This window comes from Pagrus major, chromosome 1 (assembly GCF_040436345.1).
Source record: "Pagrus major chromosome 1, Pma_NU_1.0".
Classification (NCBI taxonomy): Eukaryota; Metazoa; Chordata; class Actinopteri; order Spariformes; family Sparidae; genus Pagrus; species Pagrus major.
The window spans coordinates 28,833,932-28,847,348 of NC_133215.1; positions in this window are offsets into that span (position 1 = coordinate 28,833,932).

The window sequence follows — 13,417 nt, forward strand, 5'->3', positions numbered from 1 at the left end:
TCTCTTTGAAGGAACATAACAATGTTTCAGATATTGTGCTATATATAGTGTATTTTTATTTTTGCCACCATCCACTGGTTTCCTCTCTGTCAACAATTAGATTACACAAAACATGTTAAACCACTACTTTAGGTCTTTACATAGGCAATCACGTATTTATCATATTCCACATTTCAGTGATCAACTGATTGTCTGAGGTCTTATCAAAATTAAGTGAATTAATGACAAGTGGAGTTACTGTCCAGTAATAAGTTGTTGAATTTTAGCTGTACTGTGGTTCACTTTAACTGGACATACAGATTCCTTCTCTGAGCTCTGATTGCAGTGAAAGTTAGAAGAAACAATATGTAGCTCCTGTAAAGACTCAACAGATCTTCATATTGTTCATTCCTCTCTTCCAGGAGAACTGGAGCTCAGAAATGCTGCTACATCAAACAGAAAAGAAGGAGTGACTTACCTGTATCTCAGTGATTAATAACAGCTCACCTCTCTGAATCACTTGTAAGATGTATTTGTAAACCTGATGGTAGTTAAGGACACGGTCATTTAGAACGGTTCCATGTGACATCAGTTCTTTGCTTTGAATCGAAGGCACAGTTGTTCTGTAAAGTTCTCTTAGCAACACCAGTTTAAATGTAAACATCATACGCTGATGCATGTACTCTGAGGTACATCCAGCAGAAAGATTTTTAATTTGAACAGAGTTGTGAAAAATTACACAGATTAGTTGGGTTTTGATGGTTCAGTGCTGCATTTGGAGATACTGTTATGCTTACAATAAAGTCAGTAGTGTGTGGCCACAAATTTCAGGTTATCAAGCGTAAAATTAAAAAGAAATATCCTATCAAACAAAGTATACACCAATAAAACTGTAACTGAATAGCCATCAACCTCTGAGACACTGAGGCCTCCACAGTCAGCTGTGAAGCAGCTCTGAAGTAGACAGTCACCCATGCATTTGCACCCAAGTAACACAAGAAATAAGTAACAGATTGTCAAATATTCTTCAATCACAAGCACTTTTTATAAGTTTATTTCAGTATTTTTTGAAGGGGGGGTAGAAAGGGATAAATTAACTGTTGATCCAATTAAAAAAAAACTAAATAAATAAATCAGTGTCTAATATATGTTTACTGTCTAATAAAGACCATATTATTTCTAGTATTTGCCTAATTTAATACACATTATGGCTTATTACATGTTATTAGTGTACTTAGCGTATAACAGTCTTTGTTAACTGTCTAATAAAGACCATATTATTTCTAGTTTTTGTCTAATTTGACAAAAAGTACAGCTTATTACATCTTATTAGTGTACTCTAATAAAGTGCCACTGAAGTGTTTGTGTGCAATGTAGGATAAGATCATACACAGACAGCTGATAGGAACTTGCAGTGTTTATGAATTACAGTAAATTTATACCAATTGTGAGGGAAATTAAGACATTTTGTGTGATTAGAGCGCTATCAAAATGTCTATCTTGAAAAGGGGCTCTAGCTCAATAAAGATATCCCTAAATTTAGACTGAATAAAGACAAAGATGCTGCAGATATGTTTGTGTGTATCTGTATGTGTGCTTGTCTAATGTCTGTCATCCTGCGGGTTGAATTGAAATGAGAACGTCAATGATAATCCCCTTCAGAGCAAAGCTGGAGGGACAGCAGCATCCTTGTTCACTTCATTTATCAGCCCAGCCCTGGTGACAGTAAAGCCCTAGCAACCTAATTAACTGCGATAGCTGTCGGATGTTTAATCTCCACGGCCCCACAAAACAACTGTTGTGTTCCAACAGAGATTTACACGAAGCCAGGGGTAAGAGCCGACACACCACGACAAAAACTTCTCCAAGACTAAGACTTAGTTAGCCTGCTGCGCCTGTGTGCTCACCCTTGATGTATCAAGGTTGTAACAGTCTGTAATGTTTACCATATTTGTAAGTGTGCATGTTTTATAAGTTTGTCTTGATATTCATTCGCATTTGTGTTTTTTATACTTCCCACAGACCAAACTGTGAGAGTCAGACAAACGAGCAACTAAATTTAGAGGCTCGTTTCATCTCGCCTGCACTTGTGTCTCAGCTCCCAGGAGGCAGCGTCACTGCAGAGGAACAGCTCGGGTGGAGGTATGCAGCTTACCGGGTGAACTCCAGTGTCAAGACTGAAAGAGACAGTGTGATGTGTTTATGTAGTTAAGGATATGAAGTGCTGCTGTGGCCGAGTTTCTCCATTACTTGAAAATAGACAGCACAAAGTTACATTTTACACTATTGTGGCATTTTTATGTCAGTCAAACAGCTGTGTTTATCAATGGTTCCAGCCTAAAGAAAAATCTATGTTCAGTACAAATTGGGTTTCATTATGAAAGCTCAGGACAGTGGTTCTATCAGCTGCAATAACATTATTGTCACTAATGTAATTTCGAAGATCTCTGAACACGGATATGTTATAAATAGTGAGAGGTGAGAAACATGAGCAGTCAGCCAAAACATACAAATTGTAAACAAGCTAACGGTTTAATCAGATCAGCTACAAAATGCATTTGCAGATAAAAATGAAAATTAGCCCACTACTGTAATCTCTAATTGCAAAATAAAAACTGAATGAACATGAACATGTACAGTAGGTCAATGCTGTGCCAGGAAATTAGTCTGTAAAATGTGATGGATATTTACAGTGGTAATAATGACATTCACTGTTGTTTTTTTCCTCCAACTAAGCTGACTAATGTTGTTCACAGTGTGAATGACTATTTAATGGTTCAAGTTGCCTTAGTAGTTATCATTAATGATAGAACTGATAGCCCAATCTACTACCCTGGTTCAAAAAAGATGGGACACTGTGTAAAACATAAAACAGAATGTGATCATTGGTAAATCCTTATTTAGATAGATGTTTTTGGAATTAGGTTTGTACCTTAATACAGTGGCCGACAAGGGCAAATGCACTGCAACTTAAGAAAACACATGCAAATAGACAAAACACGAGGAATTAGGAAAACATTTTCATCAATTTGACAACACATGCACACAGCATTGAGGAAACTCCCCCCTCGAGGCCTGGAGTTCTTCTGTTGTGGCGACTGGATATGCAGCGTTTTTCTGTTGCATGTGTTTTCAGGTTTGGTGTGTTTGAGTCGCTGCAGTGTGTTAGTATATTTGTTTTTGTTTTTGCAGCACATTAAATGTTGCACGCGTGTTGTCACATTGATGAAGATGTTTTATATTTGCTTGTGTTTTTCTATTTGCATGTGTTTTCTTAAATTGCAGCATGTTTGGTCTTGTCAGTCACCGTATATCCAAGCTGTAAAGAAATGTAATTTTCCTACAAGTATGGACTGAAGCCAGGACATATTTAGCTTAGTTTAGACAGGGGGTAGATGAAAACGTCTCTAAAGCTGTTTAATTGAGATGCTGTATTTCATGAACATGTATTTAACAACTTTGTATTTTGTAATCAAGTCTTACAGAAAGCAGAAATATTGAGACAACAACTTGTGACTACAAGTCTAGTCAGGTTGCCAGGTTTGGTACTATTGTGCTCACCGACTCACACTGTAGCCAGAGACACTGCAATGAGTACTGTGATGGCTGATGGCTAAACTGCTGTTCTTCAAGAAACAACAGCTCCCCATAAAACCACAAATTGTTTATCAACTTCTAATCCCTGGTAAGGCTCATAGAGATTGAAGCCTATTATCAGCCCTGTGTTAAATAAGAGATGCTTCGCAGTGACAAAATGTAGGAGGCTCCACAGCAGTCCTGACTAAATCACTCTGGACAGGCTTAATGGAAGTCACTGTCGACACAGTTCATATGAGTAACAGTGTGGGGAATTTTCTAAAGGCCAGAAGAAGCTGGCACAGTGCAGGGTGAAGTATTCCTGCTTCTGGAGGGGAGATCTCTAGTGATCAAGTAACACAGCCTAAGGATATCAAGTCTGCTGGTTTGAGAAAGGAAGACATATAGCGTAATAAAACATGAAGGTGCCATGCCTGTGCCGGTGCTCATCAAACAAAAAATGTGTGTAACTATTAATTAATATGTGGGCAAAAACCTGAAAACATAAATACATTCTATATGACTGAGTTAAAGGACAGGGCTTAAATAACATATCAGGTAACCATGACACTTCACTCTTAGAGACAGGGTTATAACTAATAATACAATTAGTCTCTACAAGAACAAAAGCTGGCAAAGTGCTCTATGACAGATGACAGTTTAATACATTTAACAACCCTGGCAGTAACCTACAGAGGCAACAAGTGAGGCTCAGACAACATGAGTTTTACAACCAATTTTGAAACAACGTTCTATCTTGCACATAAGGGTAAACTTTACAGATGTTTTTCTGTCTAATCTCAAACATGCACACAACACAAGATTTGAAAATAAAGGTATCTGTTGTTTTGCAACACCGTCAGCTGCTCCACGATGTGTCATTGGCTATTGTGGTCCTGCTTGGACAACACCAATATAATTATCCAAATTTTAAATCCTAAATAGCATACATGTTTGAAATGATCAGGACGGCCATGAGTCTTGAAGCAGCTCACAGGCTTTAAGACTGGATCTGCAAACCCCCAGATAATGTGGGCCGTACATAGGTACAGATCAAGGTCCCAGACCCGTTTTCCTTTGTTTGCCAGGAGGGGTGAATCGAGGATAAATCGCCCTAAACTCCTGTAGTTCTCGCCTTGCAAGGTCAAGGCCTATTTATTTTTTTCTCTCTTTCTCTTTTTTTCCATCAAAAACATCTGTCTCAAAACAAAATGAAGAGGCAGTGAAAGCCAACACTCCACAATAAGCTAGTGTGAGGTAACATTTTACTTCAAAGAGGGACAGTGAGTACACAATTTCAATCAAATCAATCAATTTAATTGTGTAAGCAATTAAAGGCTGCAAATCAATCAATATGCTCCAGTCCCTTGTTTCCTTTATGAGCAAATACCTTCAAAACTAATGACAATTCCATTAGCCTCGGTGGTGCTTTGTGTTTCTTTGTGTCTCTTTCCCTCTCATCAAGCCCCTCTCTCTGGATAACGAAACTCATCTGTACACAACCACTTCACATCTCTCACTCTCTATATGTATATTAAACTAGATCAAACCCCAGTGGACCAAAACCTTTAAATAGCAATCACAACTGCAATAAGGAAGTCAAAATCCCAGTTGCTCAATATAAATCAATCTCTCAAGCATCTGACGGAGCACATAAAATATCAATTACAAAGTTCTTCGGCATCTGAGCCTTTTAATTGAATATTGACTCAGACATCTCCTTCTGTAGTCATATCTCTGTGGACCTTTAGTCGCTGTTCATCTTCACACTGCTAACTCTGAGCTATGCGGTGCAAGTGAGGAGGGAAATTAGGAGGAACAGAAGAAAGAAGAAGAGAGGATATGGCAAGAAAGCAGAGGAGTGCCTGCAGGCTGTTTGTGCGCACCCACCACACAGCCAGACTGTAGATATCACCTTGCCCATGAATTTATGTGTGAACAACCTTATTAGCCCTGTAGTAAAACTTCTAAGTCCTGCAGAGAGACTTTGACAAATAGCCTGTCTGCTGAATCAGTCTGGTGCAGTCAGTCTAATGCTGTACCGTTTGACATTTGGCCCGCTTCTAAATCATCTTAATGTGCCTGAAATATCCCAGGCCTTTAATCATTCACAGCCCTGAGGGAAAGGAAAAGTTAGCTGGTAAAGGTTGGGAAGAAACTATGAGAAATGATTTTCTTATTTCTGCAACTGTTGCAAAAGACACAAACCTAAACAGGCGTTCTCCTCTCTTAAGCCACACAGCACACCACTGCGAAGAGGTACATCGTGATTCTTATTGCCTTGCGTCACCACGACAGATTGGACATCATTGTGGATGCAGTATGAGGACACTGAATACAAAACATGATTCATACTTGTGAAGACACAAGAATCTTTTGAGCAACCCTCCTGTGTATTAGATTATTTATTAATAATGTAAGAAATTGTTCTTGGAGGAAAGCATTGCTGTGTTGGAGAGAAGAGGAGAGGGCTGGATTAAAGGGTTCAGCATTCTTCAAATAAACTGGTTCACAGGCAAAAAGCTTTTGTACTGTTCCAAATAGCCACATATGAGACAAAAAGCCTGCAGTCACAGAGAGGGGGGAGACACAATGAATTGGACAAATAGGGATAACGGTGCACGCGTCACACGTCACTGGACAGCCCCAGTTGCCTCAACTCCAACTTAAGAAATTAAGAAAAGAGGGAGGAGGTTTCAGAATGTGTTGTGCATGAGCGCGCTAAAAGATTGAACATGCTCATGTTGTTGGTGAACTGAATAACGAACTTGAGCGCTGTGAACTCCTGCAAGAGTTAACGATGATGATGATGTATTGTTTTAATCGCATCCAGCTTTAGGAACACTAATTAGCAATCAGAATCAACCCAAGGCATCATAGGATTTCTAGTGGGTGGCTAACAATCGTGCTAACAACTACAATAACTCTGTTTTGAACACAGAAAAAATGGATAAAACAAATCACAGACGACATTGAGTTAGATTTATCAAAGGTATACGATCACACCGCAGCCAGAGTATCCTTCTGGGCAAAAAGTGTAAGTGTCTAATGTTGAGCTTTCCACAGATATTTAGTATATTGTAAACAACACATTGAGATGTTGTTTTGTTAACTCAGTTGATGTGGTCAGGTGGTAACAATCAATACTTTTAGAACGCTATCCCCAACACTGGTGGCAATTATTGGGGTTTGGGGATGGATCGGCTGCAGGATGTTCTATTGAAAAATAATCGCTCGGACAGCTCATTTAAAAATCATCTAAATTGTACATCTAAATTGTGAACTATGAAGTGGTCCAATGAGCCCTCTTGCACATTTTCTGAAGCTTTCAGATAGCTTAAAGATATAATATGTAACATTTACTGAGTTGTAATAGTTGTATATAACAATGTTCAATCCCCAAGAAATCCATAATTCTATTCAAGGTAACAGTATGTTTAATTTGGTCGCCTGTTGTTAAAACTTCAGAGAGTTAAGAGTCAGGTGAGCGTGAGGAAGGAAGTGGGCGAATGTGACTTAACGTACCATGTAAAAAACTGTCACGCAGACAGATTTTCATTGGCAAGGGTGGTTGTTCAACAATAAAAACAACAACTCCCACGAACACTTGCTACTTATGTTTTGCTTTAATTTAGAGAACTCTAGCGTCATAAATTGCATACTGTGTGCTTAAGGGTCAGGTTATGTTCAAGCAGAATGGGTTTGTTCGACACGTCTGACCATCTCTGAATTAAGAGCTGATGAAGACGGCAGATTGTTGGTTTAGTAGAGTTAAAAAAAAATGTCTGACATAGTGTCCCACAATACATCTTTGGTCAGAAATAATGTTTGTTTTCAGTTTCACCCAAGAAAAAAACGTAAAAAAGTAAATTACAAATCACTGCTATAGAAAGCAAAACATCAACCTTGGAACTAAGTAAAATGTATTAGAGGTCTGCTTTTTGTAGGGCCATTATCCATTAATAAACCAAGAATAGCTCACATTCTTTTTCATTTGATTTGCTGGTACTCTGGTAAAAAAAATCTAATTTAAAAAGGTCTTTTGTTGAGTCCTTGGAGGCTGAAAATGAGACAGAAAATGAGTTCCCGTGCTGCTGGATTCTTGTTTATATTCACAGTAGTTAGTAATAAGACATCCACATGCCAGTTCACTGTGCATCCAGGACAAAAAGGACTAAATAATTGCTCAAGACCACCACAGACACTGGAGCTAATCAAGGGCAGTCTTTAGGTGGTAAGGCTCTCAGATTGGCCAAAATGGTCCAATGATTCAGACTGGTGACTGGTCTGACTGTGGCCAACTATGAAAGCATGAATCTTTCTTTCTGTCAAAGCAACATCAGCACCACCTTCCCTCTTTCCCCTCCTGTGCCTCTCCTTGTCCGTGACCCTGTTTGCTTCTCAGAGCCAGCCATGCCTCAGCTCTCCCCCAACACCCTCACTGTGTCCCCCTGCACTACACACCTGTTCCCTATCACCTCATCAGTTCAGGATCTATGCCTCACTGGTTCATTAGCTTTGCTGTATATTGTCAGCATTTTCCTCCCATCACTGGCAAGATTTTTCGAGTTGCCTTTGTGTAAGCATTCCAGCTGTTCTTCTATACCTCTCCTTTATAACTGTCTACTGCAGCTGATCGCCTGCTGACTGTCAAACTTTTTGTTCAGATTCTTGTTATACTGTATGTTTCACATTTCAGCTCACAATAAGCAGAAATGTCGGGTTTTCCAACCTTACCCTGCACCACATCATTTGCGTGCCATCCCAGGTGTAAAAAGGTCCCTATTAGGTGGCTAGAAAGAAATTCAGCTGTACTGCAGGACCAGGAACCACCAAATTAAATCACATAAGTAATTACGATGCTAATGGGGTTGGTGCCATTTGTAGGGGAATAATTTTAACCTTACACATTATTCATGAGGTGGAGAAGTGGGACAAATGACTTTGACTCATGTTCTTATTAATGATTAAATATTACAGAGGATATTAAAATCACGTCACAAGAATCTGCCATGTTTGGCACCATCAGGCAGTCATACAGATGACAAAACACGGGTACTCCCTGAACCTCGATAAAAAAAAATGCTATAACATTTCACTCAGTAAAACCAGTCGTGATACTTCTAGAGAAAAGCATCTTACATTTAAATCTGTTTGAACATATCAATTCAGTGCTCCATTGCACCTCTGTTCAATTTAACAGGGAGTGATTTACTCTGAGTGGTGCTCAAGCCATTAGTCTACCCAAACAGGTAGAGCGAAGGACCTTGGAGGGTAAAACCCATCAAGAGGAGTAGAAAAGCATACCTGTTGCCATGACGACCACTGAAAGAACTCAAGGCTGCATTAGTTTGACTCTAGCGCCATCTTATGGTTGGAATTCAGATCAAACATATATTCTGCTAGTAAGAGAGTTCAGACATATACATTTTAATAAGAATCATAGCAAACAAGAAAGAAGATTTATGAACAGCAGTATGATTAATAGGTTTTAGGGGATAAATGTGTGGACACAAGATGATGGCTTCAGTTCACTCAAGGGAAATGAGACTTGCACATTATGATGACACAAGAGGAGGATGAGTGACAGCAGAGTTAGCAGTAAGAAGATAAGGTGTGTGTCAGCATCAGAGGGAGGTAATTAAAACAAATACTTTGGTGCTACTTAGTGATATTGTGTTTGTGTGCATGCCTGAATGTGTGTGTATGACATAAAAAGGATAAAGTGAATGTTGATGCTTGTGAAGAAATATCATTCTGGTTATTTGGTATTTTTTATATCAAAGTGTAATGGCCAATTGCATCAGACACACAGGACTCAAACATTTTTATTGAAAAGTAGTCAGAATTAAAAGTATCAGTGTGTGTGTGTGTGTGTGTGCGTGTGTGTGTATGTTTGTGTGCGTGTGTGTGTGTGTGTGCGTTCTTGACTGCGTTGTGTGCAAATGGCTTCTGACAGTATGGGCCTTGACAAAGGCCAGAGACCTGTGGAGAGAGAGGAAACTGTGTAGCTTCGTCCAATCAACAGCCAGAACACACCGGGCAGAACTCTGCAGTAGGCCTCCATGTATCTAATCATGCCTTACATACACATGCAGTACGTATACACACATACATACACCCACCTCTGTGTTACGTTGCAAAATGTATGTTTTTTGTGGAACTGTGGGATTCTTTGCTTATCACTCTGGTTAACTTTCAGGAAAGCTTCAGCACTTGGAGAGCATTGGAAAAATACAAGAAAACACGGAAGGTGAGAGTTGAATGAAAACAAAATTTCTATTCCAACGGTGGTTTTAGAAAACATTATTTGTACTAACAGCAATTGCAAACGCATTTTTAAACAGCAAAACAATTCAATATAATTAGGATATCAGTGACTTCAAAAACATGCATGCTCTACGTGTTGTCTTTGGTTTAAACTTGTGAATGTATTTTAATTAAGAACATTCAAAACACTGTTTTAAATTGGATATCTCAAATGTCAGTAAACTAGTCTACATTTTTAGTGAATGACACTCTTTACCAAACTTTTGTAAACTTTAGAAAAGTTATTCGTTTTCTCTGAATCTATTGAAGTGATCAGATTTTTTTTTAAAATACACACTACAAAATGAATCTCAAATTAAATTGCTAAAATATTACATCAATAACCATGGGATTATTCATAACAAATAATTGTTACAATTATTTTTTCATGTTTTCCTGTTCCAGTTTACTGTAATATTTCATTGTGAACAATGAAAAAAAAACTAATTACAACTGATAACTGAAGAGAATAGTTCAGTCTAACTTCAGTTAGATATTTAAAGGTATACTATGCAGGATTTTCATTTTCCTTAAAAGCAATGTATAGACTCGTAGAAAAATAATTCCTCTCAATCATCATGTGTGACCCACTAGAGGTACATGGTGGTGTTCGTCTCTGCAGTGACTCTGCCTTCTACCTGTGTTTTCATCTGATCAAGACGTCACCGTCACTAAGCCAGCCTGGCCAAAAGATAATTGATTGGATCGCCACATACAGATGCTTTAGGTTGGTGACTACCTAACACGTTATTCGAAGACCTGGGAAATGAGACTCAACAATCAACTGATGTATTTACAAACGGCAACCAGCATATCATGGGGCGCCCCACTGGCTTGGTTGGTGGAGTGTGCAGCCCATGTGCTGAGGCCGTGTCCCCGCTGCAGCAGCCCGGGATATGGGTCTGGCCTGTGACCCTTTGCTGCGTATTGTCCCCTCTCTTTCTCCCTCTCCCCCCTTCCCTGTCATTTCTTGAAGCTGTCCTGTGAACCAGGGCACTAAAGAGGCCCCCAAAATTTGCTTTACAAAAAAACCCGGCAAATTATGACTTTAAAATAGAAATGATAACTAAAAACAAGGAAAACACCAGTCATAAATTGTAAAATCATTTTCTGACATGAAATTGAGCAATAATATATCTGGTACATGAAATACAGGTTTTTGTGTAAAAAAATAGTTCAATTAAGAAAATATTTAAGGTGTATTTTACATTTTTAAAAACAAAACATTTTTTAATATACTATATGTCAAGATTCTCAGTCATCATTTGACTACTTCGTTTATCAGTCAAAGGAACTAGACCTGATTTAGTTTCTTGAAGACAGTTTGTCTCCTCTGAACAAAAGGCTTCATCCATTTTTCAGAGGTTAAGGATAATAAATTCATGTATAAACCACCTTTGTCTCTAATTTCGTGTCTGGAGTCACCAACAAATCTGATACTGGAGTCATTAGAATTGCTCAAATGTCCGTTTTTACTGCAGACACTCGATCAGACTGATGCAGCCCTTTGATTTCAGTGTCCTGTCATTAAGCCTCACACTGGTGATCCATACTGCAAATACACCCATTAGGTTGTGATTGAGATTAAGGGCATTGTGTCTTGCATCAGTGGTGCTGTGTGCCCACATGGGAGATTTAGCTCAGGAGGGGGAGGGTCAGATTAAGGTGATCCCTGTATATACTTATTCGCTGACAGCACGTTAAAGGGCCCAAACATGCCCCGGTCTCAGCAAACTACGACTATAGAGACTATAGCATAATCACTTTAGCCTGAGAGTCATTGAATATAGGCCACTCAGGAAGTGTAGCATAGCAGTGGACGCAGGGCGGGGCTTTGAGGAACGTTGCGTGACAAGACTGAAGAAAACAGAGTGCAGTCTGGTGTCTCACTAACACTCACGCACACACACATGCACTTGGATGTCCATCCACACACACACAAACACAGATGCGTGTGCACATAGTCTCTTTACTCTTTTATGTCGCTTCAGGTTAGGTTAGCTGCCCTGCCTTTTCTTCACTCTTGGCTCAACTCTCCTTCTCCCCCCTTCAGTTTCTTCTACTCCACTTCTCTTCTCTTCCACTTCCTCTGCCTTTTACCCTTCCTTAGACTCTCAAATCTGTCTTTTCTTTGCATGTCTTCTCTGCATGTCAATGTTGTCCACACTGATAATTTTTCTGATAGTTACAAAAAGGAATGCAAGTAATAAAAAGATTTATTTAAAAATGCTGCTCTTACAGCAGCTACTCTAAGAATACCATACAAGATGTTTCCAAAGAAAATGTAAAAGTAAAGCCCTTTTTATCCTCTCCGAATAATAAGGGTGCCTTTTATTGTTCATAGAAGAGATATTACTTTCAAACATTTGCCTAAAACGCCAAGATTAGACTGCCAAAGTGAAGCCAAAAGTGAAATCTAATGTGAAAATTAATATTAACTCCAAAGAGACAAAATTATTGTTAATATAAAAATAATCTAATGATAATATTATTCCTTTCAAGTTGTCTTAGCATACATGTTTAACATAGTAACATAAAATTAAAAAATATTACTCTGAAACAGTGACTTACTTTCAATTATTTTTTTGATCTTTATAAATTTAAATTTAGCAACTTCTTGTTGTTGGTTACAAAGTTAGTTTTCACTGAACGTTATGGGGATATACTTTCCCATTTTCCTATTGGGAATCATGAAGTACAAGTTGAACACTTAAGGAAACCATCAACACCGTATCATCAGAAGCTCTGTACAGGTTGCATTTCCCATGTTCTGTAAACATTATGTGTCATCACATGATGTAAATCTTTACTTAGTTGGTTTCTTTAATTCTAAGTGTTTTGTTGTTGATACATTATTATATCCACTCCCACCGCCTTTTCTTGTCAATGTGTTTTGTTTTTGATTTTTGCATTGTTTTAATTTTTTATGGGAGATTTAGCTCCACGTTGCATTCAGGGGCAAAAAGAAAAAGAAACAACTTGTTCTTATGTTCCTTTTTTTTGCTTTAATGATTGTTTGCTATTCAAATAAATAAGTAAGCAAAACATGTTACAATATTGTTGCATGAAGACACAGTAAACAACCTTGATTTCATGTGGAAGTGAAACGTGTCACGCTGAGATGGTTGTCGTCATACGGCTGGAAGGTTGGCTGTAAATGTTCACATCGACCCAACACCAGTTTAAAACTCTATTGAGAAAGATTACTGAAAGTTCTGAATTGAGCAGCAAAAGTTAAACTGAAATAAAATTGAGCCAAGTCAAAAAGAAAGAAAGACATAAACAACTGATTGTGCCAAACAGGAGAGGGGAACACTGATACATGTAATCACTACACACACATCAGTAGGCCTATTAGACATTTTGAACCTGATATTTTCAATTTTTTGCATTAACAAATACAAAATTTGGCAACAATCATTTGAAACACTTTTACCTATCTAAAACTACATTAAATAATATTTTGAATGATTTATTTTTGTCTTGTTTTTTTTTTTTTTTTTTTTTTAATTAACAAATCATGGATCACAGCATTAAAAAACTGAAATTAGTT